Consider the following 25,099-nt stretch of genomic DNA (forward strand, 5'->3'; position numbering starts at 1 on the left):
GGTGAGCACCCACTGCATTCATTAAGACATGACCTGTTGGAGGCCAGCAACTATCCTGTGGGTGGATAAACAATGAATGAGCACAAGGGTTTCTCCCCATTGCTTTACGAACCCTCTGATTCCTGGGGCTTTAATTCAGGCCTTCCTGTGTTTCTCATTGCAAAGCTCTACATTCTCGAGACTTAAACCTTCGAAGGATACTCAGGAAATACAAGCCATAACAGGAACAACTTTTGCTCATGATCTTCACTTTATCTTCAATTTCCTCCCCTTTCAAATCTGATCATTGGTGAGTGAATGAATGAATGATGGCTAGAGAGTCATATAACCAAAGATTAATCAAGCGTGAAAAAACAACCTCAATGATAACCTGGCCCAAACCCCTTATGCGTTCAAGGAGGAAAATAAAACCAGAGAAGAGACATGATTTACCCAAGATGATAACCAGTGAGTGGTATAGGTGAAACTAGAGCCTAGATCCCCTGTTCCTTGTCTAGTATTTTCTTTTTACTGAATCAGCCTCATAGTATATACAGAAAAAGAAGTACAGGCACCCCAGCAGGGAATCAGTAAGACTTATCTGCTGAGATCAGGCTGATCCTCATTACAGGCCAGACAGGCAGGATGCTGGTGCCTAGCACAGTCTTTCTACATGGCAGGTGCTAGATACATGTTTGTGGAATAAATCGTTGAATGAGATAAGATGTAGTTATGGTGTTGAGGGATTTGCTCAGAAGCTCCATGTTGCCGTCCTTGTTTTCTCCACCCCTGTAACTCAGCCTGCCTACTTCCCGAAGGCAATCCCATCCAAGGTAGTGCCACATTAGGACTGCCTACCTTATCAGGAAATAAGATCTGGAATTAATGCGACAACAAGAAGCCCAGTGTCAGGGGTACCTGGAATGAGATGCTGTCATATCCTGACAATTTGTGCACAAGTTATAAAACTTGTTTGTGCCTTGATTTATGTTTAAATCGCCTTCCTCTTTTGGGACCATAGTCCTGTCTGAACCTTAGGCCACTTGGCTGGGGCCCTGATTGACTTCTATCCCTTGCCAGCCCCTTCCCATGGAGGATAGACCGTCTTCATCTTCCATGGTTCCAGTGACGGGCCTAGGTAGTATTCTAACATAGACTGATGTCTTAACTGAGACCACATCCTTGAGACTCCTGCAGCTCTGCACCCATCAGCTTCCCCTTGTGTCCCATTTAGATACTGATGCTGCTCCCCAGGTGAGTCTTGACTTAAGTGTCAGCTTCCTTTCCTTCCCCCCACCTGACCTACAACTAAAATCTCAACATGCTTTACAAACAGGCCTGATCATCTGAGTTCCAACACCTTGGCTCTCATATACAGCATTAAATACTAACAAGATCCAAACTTTGGGCTAAATCACTGGATTTTCAGAAAACCTCCTTTGAAACAAAGATATTAAAAGGGGGAGGAGCTGTACGTTAAGTTAATATTTCTCAAAGACTCTTCAGAAGAAATGAGCTTCCCCAAAGTCTGGGCCCTGAAAGCAGAGATCCTCCAGAGACATAAAGGTTCTGGTACATGAGAAAGCAAGAAAGAAGTGACAGAGGCGGACCTGAGCAGGTCACAGAGGCGTCCATCGTGGAAAGCCACAGGAAGCTATGAGAAAAGAAAACTAAAGGAAGGAAGCTTCCTTGAGTTAGCGGTCCGAGGAGATCAAATTCTGTTGGTGACCTGGGGACATAAATTTTGCCCCCTCACGGTTTAGCAGAAGGTTAATCCTACATCTGGTAAAGGAAGGAATTTTCACTTGGTCATGATCAGGTTACAGAGCATGAGCGTGAGGCAGGAGAGGCCTGCGGTTCTACACGGGGCTCTACGTCTATTGCTGATATGCCTCTCCCTCCCTTTCAGCAACATGTTTTCCGTCCCCTTCCGGCTCTCCTCTGGCACCCACAATTATCAGGTTTAAGACGATGCCTTAAAAAATCCCAAGGGCATTTCCTCTGCTTGACTTGTGGCCATCCCTTTATTGGGGGCCGTTCTATCTACTTTCCAGCATACATGTTTTTAAAGGAAGTCAGACCCATAACAAAAGCGTATTAAGACGTAACACACAGAGGGCCAATACTAATTCAGTGAGTAAGCATCGTTATTCCATCACTGTCGATAGATAACCTCATTAAGGTTTCATAAAGGATCTGTATTAATAAAGTCGACACCTTCCTCGAAGAGGAAATGGTCATGGTGGCATAGGCTGGGGTGATGTACCCGCCTAAGTCCCAGTTTTAAAGAGGGAGAAGAGTAATGAGGTAGGTGACCTGTTCATTAAAAAAAAAAAAAAAGAAGCATGGAGCCAGAAATCAAGAAGGCAGCCATTAGACCACCACCCCATGGCTCACATTAAGTTCTGTTCATCTTGTGTCTGGAGGGGTCTGTTGCCTGGTTGCCTCCCCTGTGAAACACTCTCTTGAAGATGATAGCCCAGGACTACATCAAATGTGGATAAAGATCTAGGCTTTGTTGTCTTCTGCCTTAACTCCAGACACTCAGCGGCCTCATGTTTCAAGGGCTTAAAGCTCCAGACTATGGTGCCCTATTTAGATGTGCTCAGGACCCTGATGTCTAGAATCTAAACTTTTCCCTTAGGCCCACCAAAAAATTTCTGTCTTGTGTCACATTATCTCTGGCCCAGATTTCGGCTAGGGTTCTCCTTATAAGACTGGTGTTTTCAAAAGTTTTCAGGTGGTGGAATAGCTGAGAGTCACAGCTCTCTTTATGAAACACTATGAAATGCTGATGCATTAAACCTAAATGTTAGATTTTGTGCAAAATATAATATTTTAATATAAGTTGTAGGTAACCACACAATTATACCATTTTCTGCACATTGTACCAATATATGGTTAGCCTTGGTTCAGAGGATTGTTTCTAGGCAGTCTAGTAAAAGGGAGAGGATGTACCCTGGAGTAATGACAATTGCCCAGAAGAGAAAGATCTTCAGAAGAGAGTATCCCTTTCTCTGGTTCTCATTCTACTTGAGCTTCAGCTAAGGAATCCTTTCTTTCCTCAACATGGGCAAAAGCAGAGAGGCTGAACTTCTGAATATCCTTTCTCTAGTAGATAATGACTTGGGACTGTTACCAAGTCATTACTTTGGAGGACGAAGGACAAAAGCCAAAGGAGGTGCTAACCAATGGGTGAAAAGCCAAAAGAATATATACAGGACATACACAGTAGAGTAGGAGTAGGTGATGAACAGAGTCAGAGAGATATGTTGAAAAATCAGACCCTAAAGTCCATGATGGGCAAGGGCTAGTCAAAGTCTCTGGGTCATTCCAGTATCAAAGCCAAAGGGAGTGAAAAGGACGAGTCCCAAGAGCTAAAATGAGGGAGGCAGTGGAGTAAGTCACCCTGAGAGAGAGCTGCATGTTCACTTGTTTGTGTTTGTGTTCATTTTATAAAGAACAACACAAGAGAAGCAAAGAGAAAGTGTTATTTATCCAAAGCACAAGCAATGGCTAATGTTCACAGAGTGGAAGACCAATCAACTAAATGCCAATTTACATATCTATATTTCATACTAATTATGATGCCTTAAAGCTGTTTAGCCTTGGGAAAGTTATTTAACAACTAAATTTTCTTATCTGTAAAAAGGGAATTATAAGTATACCCAGTTTCTACAATGGTTGTGAGGATTAAATAAGTATCTAGCACAGTCTAATACATAATGACAATATATAGCTAGCTATTATTACTATATTTGTAACTAATGAATTTAAATAGGATGATGAACTCTGATTATAAGTCGCAGTACAAAAATCATTTGCCCAGCCTAGGACACCATTAATAACATAGGTGAAAATGAAATATATCTTTAAGGAGTCAAGTATTACATGGATAATTATGGATTTAAGAAAAGGAGATGAACTTATTAAAAAAATAACTAGTCTCAGCAATAGAAGTTTGGGTAAGACCCTAAAGTTATCTAAAAATATTTATTTTATATGTGTAAACATTCACAGTACTCTCTGTTATTCACATACCACCCAATACTCCCCCCCCCCAAAAAAAAGACCCAAAAACTTGGCTCAAAACTGAGTCTAATTGACAACTTGGAATCAGGAGGTGAACTTAAAAAAAAAGAAGAAAAAAAGAGTTTCACTGACTTGATCAAATTCAAGCATTTAGGATTGGTTTGTTGCATTAAGTTTACTCAAATTGTGTGCAGAGCCACAATTCTAGCAAACCTTAGAGTCTAAAAGGAAGGCTGTTAAAAGTCCAAATTAGGAAAAAGCTGAACTAACTTGGCAATCACTGAAGTGCCGAAAGTGTTGAGAAGCAGCAGTACTAAGTGCCTGTTAAAAAATCAGAAATCAGACAGCGAACCATGTGGAGGACAAGGTTAAATACCATCAAAGAGAAGGAATGAAAGAAGGTCAATAATTGCCTGGACAGGAAAAGAAGATGAATAGAACTTTTTTTCTTAGCCCACACCACCACAGAACTCTGCCAGATGGAGCAGTATTGATGGAATTTGAAGTGACCAGGAAAAATGCAGGAGGTGTGCCCTCAGTTTCACAACTTGAACCATGAAATGTAAAAAGAACTGGTAGGGGGCGGGGGATATCGCTCTTAGCTCCCAAGTCAGAACATAGCCAACTGAAAATATAGAGTTCCAACACACAAGACATGTTTGCCGTACATGAGATTTTCAATCATTATAAAAAGGTTTTGCTAATGCATAAGGGACAGGGATTGAGCTTAATTAAAGTGCTGGATAAATGATACTTAAACCAAAAACTACTGTTGCTGAAAATGTTTCAAGAGTTCATTTGTCAGTTTTCTGTACGCCTGTGCCTACTTCTTCTGAGACGCTGTGCTAGGTGTCACAATGACTATAAACATTCGTAAGTCACTGCTCCTGCCTTCCGTGAACTCAGGGTCTCTTAGGTGCATCATTACAACCCAATATACTGACTAAAAACAAAGAGCTAATAGGGTGATAGTGACAATCAGTAACTTTTCTTGGGTACTTATATGTTGAGTTTAAGTGATTAATCTTCCCAATAATTCTACCGCATGGATATGACTACTATCCCTATTTTACAGGAGAGGAAACTGATACAGAGAGTAGTTGAAGTGCCCCAAGTTCACCCAGTAAATGGTGGAACTGGGAATTGAATACAGCCTGATCCCAAAGCCCATGCTTTTCAACTTTACACTCTACTGTCTCCCAGAGGGACAATGTGTTTTGATTCAGACAAGGTAGAAATCCATTAGGTCTAGAAGTTCAGGTAAGGTGATCTAGAGACAGAAAAGGCTGCTGAGTAGCGTTCAGAGCAGCATCCCACCTGTGAGGATTCTTCTGGGCCATCTCAACTATCTAAACTTTACATGCTTCAAGTAACCTTCCTTCGTTTATTTCCAAATATTTTACTTTTCTTCTTTTACACTGGACTCTATAATTACTCTTCACAATTAGGCAATGTGGCCAAAAGGGTTTCATCAAAGCAAAAGAAGGAAAAAAATAGATCCAGGTCTTCACAAAATGATACTGAAAGGAACTTTAATATCCTTGTAGGACTAAATCCTTGGCCTACCAAGACAAAGACTGAAATTATGAAACTTCACAACATGTCCTTTGTATTGATATGTTACATTTATTCAGTCCCTTTGTGCTAAATTAGGACTGGGATCTTCAACCCATTTCTATTAATGTCTACTGTCAATCTCAGTTTCCCCATGACCACATATCATCCGGTACTTATTATGTTGCCCTTTCTTTGTGTAAGGATATTTCATAAAAGTCCGGGGTTTCTGGCAGCCACAAATAGCTACCACCAATACTATGGGAACAATTTTATAGAAACCACACGGCTAATTAATAGGATGCTCATAAAACAGGAGAGTCCTAAAATACTGAAATAGAACATTGGCTGCTAAACTAAGAAACATGGGGCAGGGGTGGGGGAAGGAAGAGATTCCTATATGGTGACTGCTCCTCTGGCTGCATTATCTCAGAGTTTATCACTTCTATTTTAGTTTTTTTTTTTTTTTTTTTTTTTTTTTTTTTGCGGTACGCGGGCCTCTCACTTGCTGTGGCCTCTCCCGCTGCAGAGCACAGGCTCCGGACGCGCAGGCTCAGCGGCCATGCCTCACAGGCCCAGCCGCCCCGCGCCACGTGGGATCTTCCCGGGCCAGGGCACGAACCCGCGTCCCCTGCATCGGCAGGCGGACTCCCAACCACTGCGCCACCAGGGAAGCCTATCACTTCTATTTTAGCAAAATACTTTTAATGTTTTAAAATCACTTTGGCTGTAATTAAACTGCCACTACTCTCCTCTGGCTTCTTTCTATGATGGAGATCCTCTAACATGGACCTCTGATGTCTAAATTTTAAAAGATCTGTAATCTCTGTTAAGTTGTGAGCAACATTCTGTGTGTCTATGTGTGAGGAGAAGGTTTAAGGCTGGCTTTCTTAGCTTTTCAGTGTGGTCGTGCTCCAAACCACTGCTCTGAGAGAGGTTGTGAAGCCTAATAAGTGAGCATATATCCTAGATGATATTCGAGACCACAGCCAAGCTAGCAATCCAAACTTCTTCTGTTGATATCGTTACTGCTTATATTTGCTGGAATAAAATTTCAGAGTCAGATCAAACATGGGAAGATTGAATATATTTCACTATAGTGGAATTTCACTTCTAGTATTGCAGTCGTTGTGGCCAAGGAGAAACTATCAACAAACCATCAAAACTGCATCTAAATTATCACAGAAAAATGGAACTCCTGGAATGAACACTGGGTCCAGTGGACCATTATCCTCTTTGATTGGAGTCTTCCTCCTTCCATGGCTTTCCATACACGCTTCTGTGCTCTATCCTAGAACCTACTAAAGGACACTCAGAGAAAAGGTCAACTTAAGATATTTGCAAAGATTAAAGAAGCTCAGAATTTGTTTACAGGGCATTATTTGTACCACACTGTATATTCACTGCCACGAAAGCAGAAAATAGTTGAATTAATCATCACAAAGCAAATTAGGACAATATTGTGCTGGGTCACGTTTATGGATTATCACATTTCCAGCCATCAATCTTGAGCTGTCGCTCTGCAAATACTCAAAACCTAATTTGATACTCTACATAAAACTGGGACAAACCCAACTGCATTCCCTCTCATTTGTCAGGATTTCATTCTTCTTAACAACAACAAAAAGAACTAAAGAGTTTGAAACAGTTCCACGATATAATGCTTTTCACTGGGCATCAGTGGATGACTTTCTTTTTAGGTACCATCTTTCCTGGTTAATTCATGTGTAAAGAAGCACTTGAGGGAAAAATACCATAGTTCAGTGGCTTTCCCTGCATTCACTTTTCCCTGGAACACAGCATGGTTGTCATCAATTTTATCTCAGGAGGAGGGTACACCATCAGTTCACACATTGATTGCAGCCACTATTCCAGAGAGAATCAAACCCATTGTAGCTGGTTACAATAGAAGCTCAGATCACAGAACTGCCTTCTGGTGAAATTGACCAGGCAGTCAGCAATCAATATCAAGCACCCACTGTGTGCCGAACATTAGGCCAAGAGAATAATACAGGTAGGGCCTTCTGTGAGGGTATGGTCACTGACATTGGCAACCGACTCAAATTCCAGACAGGTGAAAGCAGGCCACATGATTTAAGTCATCTTTCTCTTCTCATTCAAGAGTACTACCTATTACTGTACTCCCTCAACTCAATCCCTCACCTGAATTTCCCAAACCTGCTTATTTGAACATCACCACTTCCCTCGCATTAGAAATAATGGTACTCTAATAAGATGAGTGAGATTTTCTCACATGCACGTAGATCAACAGAGTGCCCGCCATCTGGGCTCTGGATGAAGTGTGGGCCCGGAGAAAAAGAAAGGGACTCGGAGGACAGCTCATCTAGTCGTGCAAGGCACTGTGGTGAGGCTCCTTGAGATTCACTGGCCTTGTCACTTTTCTACCCCCTTCTCACGTAATTCCTCCCTCCTGGCCTCCAAGCATCACCATCATCAACACGGCCTCTGAGCCTAGAGAGTGAGAATGCTCTCCAATCATGTCATGGGGTGATCTCCACCCCTTCCCCATTATACACAGCTGGGGCAGGGGCAAGGAGGAGGGCACTTACTTTAACATCCTCTCTCGCCGTTTCAGAAAATGCTCAGGAAACAGGCCAGGATTTGCGCACTTCTCTGGAGAGTTAAGTCAGACCATCCTGAAGAGGAAAAAAGCATAGGGACCTCAGATTATCTAAAATATTCAACTAAATATGCAATTATTTTCTATTTTATGTTAGTTATTTCTATCATGTGAACAAACATGATAAGAATGAAAAACTTCTAAGAAATCTGAAGCATGTTAACAGGACAGGGGATATATGTATACATACAGCTGATTCACTCACTTTGTTGTACAGCAGAAACTAACACAACATTGTAAAGCATTTATACCCCAATAAAGATGTAGGAAAAAAAAGAGTAGAACACAGTAGTATTAACTGGCCTGGGGACCAGATTCTCAACCAATGCTAGCTCAGTAAGAATTATTAAAGAGTTGTCTGAATGCGTTTACAATATGATTTTTTTCACATACAAAAAGCCACGGTCTTTCCCCATTCTTTTGCAACCATGCTGGGAATATATGTCTAATTTCATTGCATACAATGCCATTATCACACATACTGAAAAGGAGGGGTGACGGCCTCCTTCTTTAAAGTATCCTTCATTCCAGGGGAGACCAAGATGACACAGTAGGAGGATGCAGAGTTCACCCCCACCCCCCGAACACTTCCAAAAGACATCTATATGTAGAATAATTCTCCCTGAAGACTAACTGGAGACTGGCAGAAAGATTTTTGTACACAACCAAAGCTATAAGAAAGACCCACAGGGAATCAAGCAGATGACAAGGGGAGAGAAGCAATCAGCTCTGGACCTGTGCCCCTGGGAGGGGACCCAGAATGGGGGCGGTGGGGATGACAAGGGCAGCAATCCTCCCTAGAGAGTGAGTAGTTCAAGCCACATATTGGGCACTCAGGCCCGGGAAGAGGCTCTCCCTTAGCTACTTTGAAAACTAGTGGGGCTAACAGGAGGGCTGTAAGAAACCTAGACTCCTCTCATGCAGAGCACACACTTGCTTATTCCTGAAACAAGGCAGAGGAAGGAGACTGCGCAGGACCCTGGCCAGTTTCCCAGGACCACCCCACACCTTCGGCAAACAGTTACTGAATGCCTGCCACGCAGGCGCTTCACACAGAAATACCACATAGTTCCCCAACCCCAAGGAGTCCTTAAGGAGGGAACACATGAAAAAATATTTACAAACCAGTATGAGATAAATCCCCTGAGAGTGGTACACAGTTCTTTCAAAATTCAGAGGGGTGGGCTTCCCTGGTGGCGCAGTGGTTGAGAGTCCGCCTGCCGATGCAGGGGACACGAGTTCGTGCCCCCGTCCGGGAGGATCCCGCATGCCGCGGAGCGGCTGGGCCCGTGAGCCATGGCTGCTGAGCCTGCGTGTCCGGAGCCTGTGCTCCGCAGCGGGAGAAGCCACGGCAGTGAGAGGCCCACGTACCGCAAAAAAAAAAAAAAAAAAAAAAAAATTCAGAGGGGAGTTCCCTCTTCTCTGTTAGAGGTAATCACAGTGAAAACAGCTACCTTATGTTGGGCGATTACTATATGCCAGGCATGTGGTAAGTCTTTCATGCATTACAGCTTATTTCCTCCTCACAGGAATAACAGTACCTACAGCACAGAGCTGTCACCATTTTCCAGGTTAGGAAACTGAGGTCCTAAGAGGATAGATAACATGCCCAAGGTCATAGAACACATGAGAGAACTCATCCTGGAGTGGTAAAGCCATGATCTGAGCCTGGGACATAAGCCTCCAAGCTTCATACATGAGGACATGTTTATCAAGCTGCACCATGAAAGAACGGGGTATTGCTGGGGAGGGATAAGAGAAAGGAAGATGCTTCCCAAGGCAAGGGAATTTCTGAATAAAGCCACAGTGGGTGGCTTCGAAAGCATGAGAAAAAGACTGACTCAAGTCCACAGGAAGGTCTGGGACAGACTGTGGCCTTGATAAGTGGTTTAGGCAGACTCATCTGGAGGGACGACAGGCTGCACTGAGGTGACAGAGGCTGGAGGCATATAGACAATGAGGGCATGAAGCGGTGACTACTGAAAGGAGGAAATCTACAAACAAGACATTGTCAAATGACAGTCACCAGACTCGGTGACTAGGGAAGAAGAGAAAGACAGAATCAAGATGCCCCTGGCAGACTGCTGGATAAAGTCATGAGAAAACCAAGAGAAGGAGCTGGTTTGGGATAGAAGATGGTGAGTTTGTTTTCCAATAGGGTGCATGTGGGCAATCCGGCACAACGGAAAAATTCAACACAAATACATTTCTACTGGCACTTGGACTTGACTGCTGTGGATTTTCACACATGTAAGGAAGTTAGATATATCACAGCCAAACTCCTTCAGAGCTTTTCAGACAAAGCCGTCATATTTCAGAAAGTGATACCTAAGTGGAAAATGGGTCATCCTCCCAGAAATCCACATTCAATCAGCTCACCACAGAGCCATTTCAAGCAATGCCCCTAACCGCGAATTTAAAAAAGAGATGTCTGCCTTACAGAAACATTCCCTTTTGTAAGCCTGGTAACAATGAGTCATTACTTATTTCCAAATTTTTCTTTGTCAGAACACAATGGAATGTTGGCTGGTCATCTTTGCAGCAGTACCTCTCTGACTGGAGTTATACGGTTTCCTTGGCAATGTAGCTGTTACTGAACATTCTTTCATCTTATCTAAAACATCAAATAATAACAAAATCCCCAAATAGCATTTGAATAGTACATTATAGTTCACAAAGAAAATCCACATGTATATTTTCTCAATTGCTTTTCACAGCAACCCTATGGATGCCTATATTATTATCCTTATCTTATCAATGTACAAATTGGGGTTCAGAATGTTATATACTTTCCCTAAGGTCAGAATGTTTAATAAATGCAGAGCAGGGATTTGAACCTAACTTCTCTGATCTACGGTTCTTTCTAGACCACAAATCACCCTTCTTAGGTAACCAAATGTAATTACTTTTTATCAAAAGAATGACTTTTAACCACCACCACCAGGATCCCTGGAAGCTACTGCAAAATCAGTAGAGCTCTAGTTTACCCTCAGCGAGGTTAACTACAATGGTTCATTTGAATTATCCTTAGTGTGTCATTAAAATAAAGGATTGATTTTGAGCAGCCATTGGGAATCATTAATTACCAGCAATTTAACACCAATTCTTTCATAACTCAATGCTAATATTAGTTACTATTTATTCGTCTACCTATTTATTCATTTCTCCATTGGACAAACATGGAGTGAGCAATGGCTATGTCCACATACTGTGCTGGGGATAACACGGTGACTATGGATAAGTAGAGAACACTGAAGGAGAAGTCAGGAACTACAACTTCTAGTCTGGCTCAACCATTAATTATCTACGTTGCCTTGGGAAAGCCATTAAATGTCTTCTGTGCCTAGTTTATTTACATGACTATGTACAATTCAAATAGAAAAATGTGTATGAAAGAATTCTGGAAACACTAACATCTGGAAACATATGAGGTTTGATAAGGAAAAAAGAGGACCACAAACTTACAGAGTAAGACAAATAGAGATGGGTGACAATGAATTAATTAGTAATTTAAACAATAAATGAGCTTATTTACAAAACAGAAACAGACTCACAGACTTAGAGAACGAACTTATGGTACCAGGGGGGAAGGGAGGGGAGGGATAGATTAGGAGTTTAGGATTGACATATACACACTGCTATATTTAAAATAAAATACCTTCTCATGAACAAAATAGTTTTTAAAATAATGTATGTCTCATTACTGTTGGATACACACAGTAAGTAATAATAGTGGCTGACTACACTGGCTACACACACACACACACACACGCTGAATGAAGTCACATAATAGCCAATTTCTTCCTAGTACTTTCAAAACAACCTCTCAACTGAATGACTTCAACAGGTGCTTTTTTTCTAAATGCTTTCTGTGCAAAAATAAGTATCACCAAAGGTTCATAACACAGTCCTACCAGAACTGCTTTAATGAATTTCTGGATATTTTGAAAGAACATTAATTCTTTCTTCCTACATAATCTCAAATTTCACCCCTCTTCTCTGGCCCCACTACCAATGCCTGAAGTCCATGTCACCTTTAGCCAGAGCTGCAAGACAGCATGGGCTTTGGAGTCAGACAGACTTGAGTACTGGCTCTGCCACCTACTAGCCTTGTGACCACTGATGACTTATTTAACTTCTCTGAGCCTCAATTTCCTCCTCTTTCAAATGGGGAGATAACAATAGCGTCATCTTCATGGGACTGTTGAATAATTAAAATGGGAAAATGTATATAAAGTACAGAAGAATGCAATGCCTGGCATGTAGTAAACACTTTTTCGATACTGAGATACATGGAGATATAAACACAGAGCAGAGGTAACTTCAGAATTTCTATTTTGGAGGGATGTGGGGACAATAATCTGGTTGGAAAGTGGCTTGAAACTATTGATATTTGCATAGTCTGTTTCATTGGGTGGCGGAAATGGCCATCAGGGGAAGGACTGAAGGAAGCTGCAGGGTTATTAAGCATCTCTCCAACCATTCCTTAATGCAGGTTCTGATATAGACATAAAGACAGAAATATGATCTCAAGGAGGACACATCACTCCCCTGCTTAAAAGCCTTTGATAACTCACCATTGTATGTTGGTTGAAATTCATACTTTTTATAATGACTTCCAAAGTCTCATACAATTTAATCACAACTTTCTGGTTTCTTCCACTGGTATCTCATCCCCTAGCTATGTTAGGGGTTATATATACCTGTACCCTATTTACATTAGACTGCTCACTCTTCTCTAAACAAGATATACATTTCCATTCTTCTGTGTTGTTGATCATGTTATCCCTTCTACCTGTATTGCCTATCATCTTCCATGTGTGGCAAATTTCTAACCATCACACAAATCCCAGATACAAATGCCACTTTCTTAATAAAGTCTTTCCCAATAAAAAGAAAATACCATAATACTGAAAATGGTAAACTGAACAATCAAGAAGCAGTATAGATTTGGTGTATGCAGTTTAATAAAGTAGGGTAACATTAATCTAATTTCTAAATTGGGAAAATTATCTCCCCAAAGTGGTCACGTTAAAACCAGTTTCAGGGGCTTCCCTGGTGGCGCAGTGGTTGAGAATCCACCTGCCAATGCAGGGGACACGGGTTCGAGCCCTGGTTCAGGAAGATCCCACATGCTGCAGAGCAACTAAGCCCGCGAGCCACAACTACTGAGCCCGTGTGCCACAACTACTGAAGCTTGCGTGCCTAGAGCCCGTGCTCCACAACAAGAGAAGCCACCGCAATGAGGAGCCCGCGCACTGCAACGAAGAGCAGCCCCCGCTCGCCACAACTAGAGAAGAGCCTCTGCGCAGCAACGAAGACCCAATGCAGCCAAAAATAAATAAATTTATTTTAAAAAATAAAAAAAAATTTTAATAAAAAAAATAAAACCAGTTTCACATTTCAAATGAGTACAGTTTCAGTTATCTGGAAATTCATTTGTGTGTAGCACCTGATTCTCTGATTATTGAAAATAAAAGGGACATTAATATACCTGCCTTTCTTAAGATTCAAAGAGAAAACACACACACACACATGCACACACACACTATATATATAAAAAGTCATTAATATATAATATTAATATTCTAGAAATATATAATATCCCAGAGCTTTATTCATTCATTCATCTAATCAACATACAAATTGTGGCCACTCATTCCACATCTGTGGCTCCCAAAGGACCTCAAAGAGTTAATGTGTTTATTTCACACTCCAGTTTGGAACGCTACTGCTCCTTCCACTACTGGAATTCTGTTTCAGCATTATATGACAGAGCTTCCCTAATGCTTGCCTATGGGGATGCTGGTAATGATGCCATCTGACACTTATCATAATTTCATTCAAGCTCATATTGCTTTTACATTGTATTTCCCTTTGCCATTCTGGCTCCTAACTGCCAGCAGCAGGCTCAAATTTTACCTAAAAGGGAGCATTTTGACTTGGGGAGAGAACATTGCTCTCAGTGCCATTTGTTTAATAGTATACATTACTGCAGGGGGAGGGTTCTGACCCAGGGCCAAGTCCCCTGCATCCAGAGTATGGGAAATTTCAAGGGCAAGACAGCAGCCCCTGCAGAGATATGAAAATCCTTGCTGAAGAGCGAAAAGTGAGAGCGGAAGAGAATCTCAATGGAACCTGTCACCCCACATCAAGGCTGAGCCTGAGGCATTTGGTCAGAATGAAGGCAGGAAGGAAAACAAGGGGCCCCTCAGTTGCCACACAAGTGAATCATAACCATCCTTCCTCCCAAATGTCCTCTGCACAGGTAATGCTAAGTAGGTTCTAAGTGCTAATCAGAGACGCCACAAAATAAGGTTTTAAAGAAGGCAGGTGACACATGCAGGATAACAAGGGCCAAGGGACAGATAAATGGTTTTAATTCACCCGAAGATATGTTCCCAATAGAGCCTGGAAACAGAGATGTCTACATAATGAGGGAAACAATAAAGCAGCCCTATGAGGAAGGGTAATTGAAGATGGAGAAGTAATAACGATACAACCCGAGGTAAAGAGGGAAGGGTATTAAACTGTGAATTTTCAGGAAGCACTCAGGCTTCCTGCTGTCAAAGAAGTTGAGGATATTTTCAGGGTTGGGGTAAAGAGGTGAGAAATGAAGTCAGCAGAAAAAAAATTTAGTGGATTGGGCAATGGTTGGGGGCGGGCAGGCAGGGTACAGGATGAAGATGGAACATAACGAAACAGAAGCTTCTGAGCTATGGGGAAATTGTAACGTCAGGTCCCACAGTGGCCCCTGACACCTTCAGCACTTGTACCAGACCCTCATCAATCGTTACCTCCTCTCCCATCCACTCCGCCGGGTGTGGGTAGCTCCCTGCTGCCTCTGATTTCTCAGGGTTCACACTGACTCTCCCATCACGGTTGACCCTATCCTACTAGACCAAAATTCCAAAACTTTCCCTCTCACTGGACATCATATTCCTTCCCAGTGACCTTTCCAGGTGTCCGGAAGGCGTCTGTTTTCCTCAGAACTCTGGTTTCACAGAGTGGCTCATATGAGTAGGTGGGCTGAGCACTCCCCTGCTTCAACTGAAAAAGCCCCACTTTTGTCCATTTGATATATATTCAGGTGCAGAGTAATTTTGTTCAGAAGGGTGTCACTGTTAATAAAGATCTGAAAACTACTGCGACAGAAGCATGAGTTACTCCCACTGGGAACTTGCCCTTGAATGGAGCACGTGACTAGCTGACTAGCCTCTTTCTGACCAGGATGCACACGGAGAATGATAGGTTTTATAAAGTTGGCCTTTCAGGGCCTCCCCCATTACATTCTATGGGCAACTGTACAAGGTTCATACTAGCTCCTGATACAGGACTGCCAAGATCAGGCTCAGTCAGCCCTGGTAAAAACAAAACAAGACAAAACTTGTTCAGAGCCCTCATGAGGACGCAATTTTTTTTTTTTTTTTTTTTGCAGTACACGGGCCTCTCCCTGCTGTGGCCTCTCCTGTTGCGGAGCACAGGCTCCGGACGCGCAGGCTCAGCGGCCATGGCTCACGGACCCAGCCGCTCTGCAACATGTGGGATCCTCCCGGACCGGGGCACGAACCCGTGTCCCCTGCATCGGCAGGCGGACTCTCAACCAGTGCGCCACCAGGGAAGCCCCATCACACAAAATTTTATCAGGAGCTCCCACCAGGATGGCCAGGCATTCCAACATAATGTACAGTCTTCTTTATTTCTCTGGGGTTGTACATTTCTACTTTCACCACAGCTTCTTACAATCCTTCCTGGCTCTTCTATACACGTGTGTATTATCTTTAAATCTCCAAGGCTATAGGCTGAAGGCATCCAAACATACCGTGTGTATTTCCAAACACCTTGCACTCTAAATCTAGGCCCCCTCCTGCAAACCAGCACTTCGTCACAACTGCTAAGTACTTAGTTGCCCCAAGTTTCAGGAGATTTGAGTCTCTCCTTTTGTGGCTTTTGTATTTTATTCTCTCACTGAGCTAACACCAAAACAGCAACCCGATAAAGATACTGATAATGGATTAGACTGACATGATATCTATAGGGAGGCCCCATATTTCTTAAATGGCCATTATTTATTTCTTTATTAAGAGTATTTATTATTTCCTCTCAAACTCCAAACTCCCTAGCACCACATTCAAGGTCCTCAGTTATTCTGATCCATCAAAATCGGCACCCTTTATATCCCATGGCATCCTTCTATCAGTCTCTATTCTAAAAACCCTGGACTACCCGACAGTGCTTAAACTTTTATACCTTCCTTCCTTTGTTCCTGCTGTTCCCTCTACTCCTAATGCCCTTCCCCACATGCTATGTTTACCAAAATGAAATCATTTTCCAAGGTCCAGGTCAAATGCTACCTCTTCATAAAATTTACCTGATCCATCCAGTGAGACTTAACATTTCCTTGCTCTGTGCCACTACTGTAGTTTTTTGCTTATAGCTCTCCTGAGTACTTACCATACTCTACTTTCTGGGTGTCTACTTCTCTGGATTTTGCCCCCCACTAAGTGGTAAGTCCCACAGGGTAGAAGCCAGGTCTACTTTGTTTCAGTTTACCCACTACAGCCTCACAAAAATACTTCTTTTAAATGTGAATCCCTGGTCATAACCATGCTCATTTTAGCTTATGACTGAAGAGAACCTTTAAAAAATGTGATTTGTACACCTGATTGTATATCTGTTTTGAAGAACACTTTTGCTACGCATATTTTAATGATTCAAGAGGACTGGGCGAATCCTTTATCCAGGACTTGATTGTAACGAGTGTACCATTGGCAGAAGCATAGAAATCACTTATGTAGAAAATGTCGTAATGGGACTAGACCTTATAGTGTGAAATTATTCTTTTGTCTGTGGTTCTCTTCCAGGGATTGCCTCAAGAGTTGACAGCGTACATGAAGAAATAGCTTTTCTCTGTTCTCTACTGCTTTAAAAACAGAAGTTCTTAACTTTGGAAATTCCATTTTATCAGCTGATTTAGCTATGCACCTGCTAGTTCAAGAAAAAAAAATCCCCCTAAATTGAGTCCATTCACTTAAAACTTCACTTAAAAGATGAAGTATTGGGCTTCCCTGGTGGCGCAGTGGTTGGGAGTCCGCCTGCCGATGCAGGGGACACGGGTTCATGCCCCGGTCCGGGAGGATCCCACGTGCCGCAGAGCAGCTGGGCCCGTGAGCCATGGCCACTGGGCCTGCACGTCCGGAGCCTGTGCTCCGCGACGGGAGAGGCCACAACAGTGAGAGGCCCGCGTACCGCAAAAAATAAAAAAAAAAAATGAAGTATTTTCCCAATGCAACATTTTAATGTTATTTATTTATACATTTATTTATGCTCTATCTAATTCCACAAAGGAGTTTACAATAAGAACACACTTAGTAAGTTAATGATAAATATAAAAAGGGAATCGGGGACTTCCCTGGTGGAGCAGTGGTTAAGAATCCGCCTGCCAATGCAGGGGACATGGGTTCGAGCCCTGGTCCGGGAAGATCCCACAGGCCATGGAGCAACTAAGCCCGTGCGCCGCAACTACTGAGCCTGCGCTCTAGAGCACGCGAGCCACAACTACTGAGCCCGCGTGCCACAACTACTGAAGCCCAGGCATCTAGAGCCCGTGCTCCACAATAAGAGAAGCCACTGCACTGAGAAGCCCGCACACCGCAATGAAGAGTAGCCCCCACTCGCCGCAACTAGAGACAGCCCGCGCACAGCAACAAAGACCCAATGCAACCAAAAATAAATAAATGAATGAATAATTTTTTTAAAAAAAGGGAATCGGGACCAAAACAAATACAAATTACACATATTAATTTGTTGATTTACCTATTTATTGTCTGACTCTCCCACTTGACTATAAGCTCCTTGAGGGCAGGGTTTATATCTGTTTCATTCACCACTGTATACTTAGCACTGGGCATACAGTAGGTACTCAATAAACATGTGTTGAATTAATGAATTTTAAAATAACATTCTATGTAGACCATAAAGCAAAATATACTTGCTGTAATTAAACCTCAAGTTTAGATACGAACTTTCTGGCAGTCAAAACAAAAAAGGAAGGTGGATTTAATTCTCAAAACAAATAACTCACACAAGTTTTTCAGGTGAAACAAATTTTTCTCTAGAATTCAGTTCCAAATAAATTGCTCTTATGGGGTTCATAAGAGGCAGCGAGTTGTATACAGAATGATATACTTGTCAGTACTTCTCCAGCTTTCCTTTAGCTGTTTCTTATCACATACTTTGAAAACAGCAGAGGCCAGAACATTAAAACGCAAATTGGGTAGAAGGGGTGGCTCCAGTGAGACACTAAGAAAACAGAGATCTCTTGATATACAGCCTTCTGGAGACCTGGCTTGATTCAAGCATAGAATTTTATATCCCTTTAGATCTTCTATACTGTGAATACAATATTTCCCGTATATCACGTGCTTACCGCCAACTAATCAATCATTTAAAAATATCCAGTTGCATTTAGCGAATCTCACTCTTCTTTCCCACTTGTGTGTCTTTGTGTTTGCTGCTCCCTTTGTCTCTAGAGAAACTTTTCTCTACCTTACCAGCATCTGGCAAATTATAACCTATCTTTCAAGATTAACCAGAAATGCTATATATTTTTTTCAAACATTTCTCAACTAGCTGTGATTCTTTGAAATCCCAAGTTATGGTTTACCTCCTTTACTTTGTATTATTCGATTCTGCTTTCTAGTAAAATCATCTAGAAACTTTGCTTTTATGTCAGGAATCCTATCTTGCTCAGCTCTAAATTCTCCAAAGGACTACCATCCTATGTTGCACTAATTAGGCAATTACAAAATATTCAGTTGAATAACAATGGGTTGGTAATTGTGAGATTTGGTTACTCTGATTCAATTAACCTCATTCAGATGATCACACTGGCAATTAGGATCAATCCAGAAATCACAGAAATTTTTTAAAAGGTATTTTGAAAGTAGTACTAGTTGGCCTGTTGGGAGTAAACAGGAAAGAACATTTATGAATATGGGAACTACAATATGTAAAGGACAAAAACCAGGGGTCCACCAACTTCTGACTTTAATCACTGCATAAAACAATCTTACTCAGCTTTGTGGTCACAAATTATAATCCTGATCCTACACTGACGATCTGTCATATTTGGGAATTTACAGTCCATCTATATAACATAAGCAAGTTATGCAATGAGAGTTGCTATTCATTTTCCTCAATCCACTGTCTGGCATTTGCTGTAGTGAACCTAATGGCCAGATACACTGCTCCTCACACAATGACTTTGAGTTTTTTTGGAAGAACCCCTCTGCAACTTCCCCACAGGAAGACTTGTTGGATATCATCAGTGATCCCAGTTTCTTGACTTTGTGCACAGAGACTTCCAGAAGCCTCAGGGCAGCCTATGCTCAGTTTTCATGTTGGTTCTATACCCAGTGCTGGACGTCCAGATCTGACCATTGCATCTCAAACTCATCCTACTACCCATGCCTCTCAATTTCTTCCAGTTAGGCTTAACTTTGACAGAAGTTGTAGACTGTTATCAGCTGAATGTATTGTACCTCTTTTTGGCAATCTTAGGTTTTATGTGGGGTCTGAGAGTGCCCATGAGGCCAGTCAGAAGATGCTGCTACTTCTGGAGGCTGTGCTGAGCAACAGAGAGGGGAACAAGGATTGCAGGGGTGGGGGGACCCAACTGCTCTAAGAAAAAAAAAAAGATAACAGCATTACTGAGATAGAGTTCACATAGCATAAAATTCTCCCTTTTAAAGTATACAGTTCAGTGGTTTTTAGTATATTCACACAGCTGTGCAACCATCACCACAATCTAATTTTAAAACATTCCCAATTGGGAGATTGGGACTGACATGTATACACTGATGTGTATAAAATGGATGACTGACAAGAAAATAAATAAATAAATAAACATTAAAAAAACCCCATTACCCACTGCCTTTTTTTGGGGGGGGGGGCATACCTTGCAGCTTGTGGGATCTTAGTTCCCTGACCAGGGATTGAACCCAGGACCTCGGCAGTGAAAGCACAGAGTCCTAACCACTGGACCGCCAAGGAATTTCCCCAACTGCCTTTTGATGACTGTATTTGATCACAAATGAGACTGAGAAACGGAGCAGCCGATGTGAGTCTAGGCTCACTGTAGAGGGCAAAGTGATGAAATACCACGAATATCACCGTATATGAAGGCAGCAACATATACACTAGTCCTAAATTCTGTTCTTCTGATTTGTATTAAAGTGACATGCCATCCATCCTTTTTTATACCTGAAAAAAATGTAATTATGAACTGCAGGTACATTCAGATATCTCAATATGAGTAATTAAAACCACAAAGAAGATAAGCTGAGTGTGGACACTAAATATATCAGCTGAAAATTGGATTTCTGCTGGGTTCTACCCATTTAGTCATCTATCAATCCGAAAAATAAAGATATATCAATGGGATCATTTTTTTTTCTGGTCATCTTTCAAAATTACTATATGCACTATTTTTACTCATAAGCATCTTCTTTTACTTCTATGTTAAGGATTCTAGTTTTGATCACCAGCTGAAAAACCCAGAGTTCCTATGGTTGCTAGGAAACCAAAAAACATGATTCTTCAAGCTCTTATAATATAAAGGTATAATTATATACTTGCTTACAGGAAAAGAAAAAAAGAAAGACATCCAAGACTATTTTTCCCTAAAATGACATTAACTAATGCAATCATTTCTATATGGGAAAAAAATAATATTTCACAGGGAAACAGCAGTAAATATGATAAAAGGAGAATCATCTGAACTTCCTATTGTTCTCTCCCACCCTCCACCTCTTCAAATCTATTCTTCATGATGAAATAATCTTGATTTGGCCCCCAATGCAAAACACATTCTTCTGTTACTGCCTTCAGTAATATGTCATTTAGCTCCCCTCCAAAATTAGAAACGAGAAGCTCATTAGAGTGGGTTATGAAATTTACTCCTGATAGATTCTCAAATTTGCTATTAATATTTCATTATTGTGATTGCTGATGGTCTCAGGTTCAGGAGGAAGCTTTCCTGGAATAATCAATCTCCTGTCTTTATGAGAAACATTATTCATAAACTTATGTAAAAGGTCTGCTCCTTCATTACAGTATAACCAGCTAACAATCTATCTGTGTGTGCCCATCTGACCTTGCAATTACTGGCTTATCTCTATGATCCATTGCAATGGAGTTATTAACTCCACTTCCTTAAGACTTTTATTCTTTTGCTCTGTAGGTCAGCCAGGGAGAATGATCAAGATCCCATTAATAACAATTATCAGCAACTCAGGAGGCATGTGGAAAACAGTCTTTCAAAAGGTGAGAATTTGCTCCTGAGGAGAAGTAAAGGTAGGTAACACCAATTCCAGGAAAACCCCTTGCTCTAACTCAGGAACATCAACTCCAAGGTAGCAGTCTGAAATGAGAACAAGAAAATTCAACAGCATCATGGCTCCCAGCTGGAAATGGACCGATATGTTTCTCATGAGCCTTCTGGCAAAATCCCCAACTGTTCCCTTTAGCCTGCCCACAAGGGTCCCGTTTGCTGCACGGTTTACCACCTCTCGTCAGCTAGTAAGAGAGAGGAGGGAGGCATGTCTCCAAACTACTGCCCCCAAGTGTCAGCTGTACAAACACTAATGCCCAGTCTTCCAACTGCGCCACAAGCACACTCATCCAACTTTATTTATACCCTACTTGTCTCAGTCAGTACTGCTCTTAGAATCCCTTCTACTTCAGGGAAGCACGCACTCCTTGGAAGCTGGAGATGGTGAAAGCACAGCATTAGATTTTCAGTCCTGAAAAGACTCACAAAAGAACACCTTGCTCAGCATACTGCCAGTAGGCAGGTTGTGGAAACCATTCTGAGCTAGTTCTGCCCACCTTCTCTTGTATCCCTCTGTGCAGGAAGGACACTGAAAGTTGGAGTAATTCTGCAGAAAACAAGGGGGGGATCACACCATGGATTCTAGATTCTCCTTTTTCTCACCATTTATTCTTGCTACCATCCTGGACCAGGCTCTTCTCACCTCATAAAAGGACAGAATTACTTCAAGAACCCCCTTCAAAGCTTCACCTGCTCTAGCCACCATCACTGCTATTACTACCTTCAGATTATTTTATTTTGTGACGACACAATAATCTAGAGCAATTCCCTTCCTGGTTCCTAGTACAGTCATTTATTCAAGAACAAGTATTTATTAGACATCTACTATTACCCAGAACCATTCTAGACACTGAGGATAGCACAGAGAACAAAACAGACCAAAATACTGACTCTAATGTAACTCACATCCTAATTAGGAGAGTGAGATAAAAAAACAAACAAGCTGGGGACTTCCCTGGTGGCGCAGGGGTTAAGAATCCGCCTGCCAACGCAGGGGAGATGGGTTCGAGCCCTGGTCTGGGAAGATCCCACAGGCCACGGAGCAACTAAGCCTGTGTGCCACAACTACTGAGCCTGCGCTCTACAGCCTGTGAGCCACAACTACTGAGCCCACATGCTGCAGCTACTGAAGCCCACACGCCTAGAGCCCGTGCTCCGCAACAAGAGAAGCCACCGCAATGAGAAACCTGCGCACCGCAGTGAAGAGTGGCCCCCGCTCACCGCAACTAGAGAAAGCCCATGTGCATCAACTAAGACCCAATGCAGCCATAAATAAATAAATAGATAAATAAATAAAATAAGTAAACATATAATATGTCCGATGGGATGGTGGTCCAGGCTATAGATGGCAATAACACAGAGGTGCAAGACAACAATTGCTAAGGAAAGGGTTACAGCAGAAGGGAGAAGCAGTTCTGACTATCCCTTGATCTCTCTTCCAAAATTTATTTTTACTGCCCTGTTATATGTTTACCTATATTCTTATGGGAAAGGATTGGGCAGGATATATAGTAGAAATAAATGAATACATTTATCCTATCATATTATTTCTAAATTCCCCTGCCTGGTTTTTAGGGTCCTCTGTATTCTGATCAAAATATACCTTTCAATATTTCAGTCTCAAATCACAGACTGAAAAGATTATTTAAACCTGTTACATCACTCTTGTTGACGGGCCTTGGCTGGCTGGGCATAAACTCTCTCTAAATCCCCTAACGCATTTCCTATACAGTAATGTCATAGAAGGGGTCTAGTGCATTCCTATCAGTTTATGTGAAAATGCTCAAGATAAGACTTGCCCATGAGTCTCTGGATGCTGGAGGTGGGGTGGATAAGAGTCCATTTCCATTAAAAGAAGAGTCTGACAGGATAAGACTTAAATTCGAAGGAAGAGTCTGGGAAAAGTACATGAATGACAATTAACCATAAACACATGTGCCTCCATTCCCAGCCCTGGAGGTCAGCACACACCGGCTAGAAGGGAACAGTGGGAAGAATACTCGGGAGGGAACCTTTCACTTCATGCCACATGTCAGCAATGTGTACCGAAATTTGGACCCAAATGGTCATTCCCTAGAACCGATTCTTGCGCTCTATTGAACTGAGAGCATGCTAAGTTAAGGTGAGAAACAAAAGACAGACATCTGAGACCTTCTGGCAATGAAGCCAGACTTGGCTGGGAAACACATAAATAAGAAAGGCCATGACAAAGAGAAAAGGTACACTCATTAACTATAAACGATTTTTCTCTCTCTAATCTGTGCCCCAGAAAAGGAGAGGTCATCAAAGGGCCCCGAGAGAAAGAACTTCTTACAACAAAAAATCAAAGCCCGCATGAGAAAGAAGATTTAGATCTTGACTTACCGATTCCAAGACTAGTGAGTCAGCTAGAAGGAAGGATTTCTAGACTAATATCTGAAGTCTAGAAAAATATATTTAAAAAAAGAGGAGCTCCTGGTAAAACTGCAAGGAAAACACCTGTCTACAGATGGTATATATGGATGAGGAAAGGCAGTTGAGATGGGTGATATCATACCCAGAATGTATGGTACTCTAGGTTTCTGAAATTTAAAAAGAGCAGTTACGAGGGAACAAAAATCATTGTGATACACTTGTATCCAATAAAAACTGTATAACGATCAGGTTGCCAGTAGAGTTTAGAGTGTAAGAAAATGGCATCAGATTTCTTCAGCACAGGAGAAAACTAATAAGAGTCAACTGACCGAGGGCAATAAACCATCTCTACTTATAGCCAATACATTCCAGGGGAACGCTGCATAGAATAAAGAGTGGGAGTCTGTATTCGTTTCCTAGGGCTGGCATAACACGTTACCACAGATTGATGGTTTAAAATGACAGCAATTTATTCTCTCATAGTTCACAGACCAAGGTGTTAGCATGGTTGGTTCCTTCTGGAGGCTCTGAAAGAGTATCTATTCCTTGCCTCTCTCCTAGCTTCTGGTTGCTGTCAACATTCCTTTGCCCTCCTTGGTCTGTAGTTACATCATGTTCCCCACCTTCACATAGCCTTTTCCTCCATATTTCAAATTTTTCTCTTATAAGAATACCAGTTATTAGACTTAGGGCTAACCCTAAATCCAGGATGCTCTCATCCCAAACTCCTTAATTACAGCCACAGAGACCTTATTTTCAAATAAGGTCACATTCACAGGTACTGGAGGGAAGGACTTGGAAGTATCTCTTTGAGGGACACAATTCCACCCACTACAGATCTGATCAGAGAGAGGTAAACCTCCAAGAGCTGCTCAGGAGAGGCAGTTCAACAACTAACTTTACTTCTTTGTTTTCTAATTAATTTTTATTGGGGTATAGTTGCTTTACAATGTTGTGTTGGTTTCTACTGCACAACAAAATGAATCAGCTATACATATACTCCTTTTTTTTCAATTTCCTTCCTATTTAGGTCACCACAGTGCCTTAAGTAGAGTTCCTTGTGCTACACAGTATGTTCCCATCAGCTGTCTATTTTATACATAGTA

The 25,099-nt window shown here is 41.8% G+C and overlaps 1 long non-coding RNA gene across 2 annotated transcripts in view; it reads right to left on the bottom strand.

The window, feature by feature from the left end:
- The window catches only part of LOC307180924, a 934,155-nt gene that overhangs the window by 673,740 nt on the left and 235,316 nt on the right, over positions 1 to 25,099 (bottom strand). For both annotated transcript variants that reach the window (XR_013825801.1, XR_013825802.1), the window contains exon 2: positions 8,136 to 8,222. This is a non-coding gene — a long non-coding RNA (uncharacterized lncRNA). The remainder of the gene's footprint in view (positions 1 to 8,135; positions 8,223 to 25,099) is intronic.

The sequence above is a fragment of the Stenella coeruleoalba genome, assembly GCF_951394435.1.
Source record: "Stenella coeruleoalba genome assembly, chromosome: X".
Lineage (NCBI taxonomy): Eukaryota > Metazoa > Chordata > Mammalia > Artiodactyla > Delphinidae > Stenella > Stenella coeruleoalba.